At 35.9% G+C, this 1375-nt stretch overlaps 1 non-coding gene across 1 annotated transcript; it reads left to right on the top strand.

Moving 5' to 3' along the window:
- The first annotated feature begins 768 nt into the window (after positions 1-768).
- LOC120221162 lies at positions 769-917 on the top strand. Its single transcript, XR_005525744.1, has one exon. It is a non-coding gene; the product is annotated as a U12 minor spliceosomal RNA (small nuclear RNA).
- The last annotated feature ends 458 nt before the right edge of the window (positions 918-1375 follow it).

Here is a 1375-nt window from a genome sequence, read left to right as displayed (position 1 = left end):
ACAGAAGGCTATAGAGTGCTAAGACAATCATTAAGGATTTAATAAAAATATTTCCAGTTCCTCTTCTTTTAGGACACATGTAGAATTGTATTTACTGTCATTGGCATATAGCACCTCCTCTCCCCCCTTCCTGTCATATGACTTCTTCTAGCCAATCAGTTGTAAATGTGTCATTTTTGAGCTAGCACATTTTAATTACCCCTTGGCAGAGTTCTTTTTACTTTGGCTCAGAAAGTGGAAATGCCAGAAATGGCGGCTTCTCATTTAGCCTGACTCTGTATTGAGGATAATGAGCAAGATATCTCTTGCCTGCTTTCAATGGCCATGTAGTATGAGCAAGGAAGACACTTTTATTACATAAAGACACTGAGATTATAGAGCCATTTATTAACACAACACAATTTTAGGTATTCTGGCTCATTGCTTTACAAGAACTTACATTTGATAAATTACAGACACAGATTTTCTTTCTTAAAGGTCATTTGTAATAAGACATAGACTGAAGTAGAAGTAACAATTGACAAAAGCAAATTGATCCCATGTCCACAGACAGTATCCAGGACTTTCCACTGCATTAATTAGTTTGGAAAATGGAGGACTATTCCATTAATATGTAGTATAATTCATAATTACCCATGGCAGTATTTGCATCGAATTCTACATCTTCAGCCACAGAAGACACAGGTTTTGCTAGAACTAAGATTTGGTCAAAAAACAGGTATGAACAAAATGATGTGGGCTGTTGAGTAGTAAACACTGAAAAGTTTAATGATTTAAACTTATGAGTAAGGAGAAAAATTGTTTGGGGAGATGCCCAAATCTTCACTGCTAATGTAAGATGAATTTTTGAATAGGTAAAATTTGCCCTAAGGTGACCCACCTACTTTCTGGGATGACTGGGAGTCATGATCTGCCTGTCCCCCTTTCAGGCTGAAAGAGTAGACTGGTATGAAGGTAATAAATGAGAGTGAGATGGGAAAAACAAACAACAAAAACAAAACAAAACATGCAAAGTTTACATCTGATACATATAGACTGACATGAACTGAATTGCCTGTAGCTGAAATTAAAACAAAGGGAGTGTTTGGTGATCTGGACTCAATCTCAAGAATAAAGTAGTTGTCTCAAGAAAGGAAGAAGACTGACATGACAGTGGCCCAAGCAAACCTCAACACATTTTTTAAACTCTACCATTATTAGCACTGGCCCACTCAAATGTATTATTTAATTCTAAAGACACAAAATATTTCAAAAAGATAGCCTGAGGGTTTTCTTTCTTTCTTTCTTTCTTTCTTTCTTTCTTTCTTTCTTTCTTTCTTTCTTTCTTTCTTTCTTTCTTTCTTTCTTCCTTCCTTCCTTCCTTCCTTCCTTCCTT

Source organism: Hyaena hyaena, unplaced genomic scaffold, assembly GCF_003009895.1.
Source record: "Hyaena hyaena isolate Hyena2069 unplaced genomic scaffold, ASM300989v1 scaffold_757, whole genome shotgun sequence".
NCBI lineage: Eukaryota > Metazoa > Chordata > Mammalia > Carnivora > Hyaenidae > Hyaena > Hyaena hyaena.
Note: the sequence above shows the minus strand (reverse complement) of the source record. Positions and strands in the feature narration are given on the sequence as shown.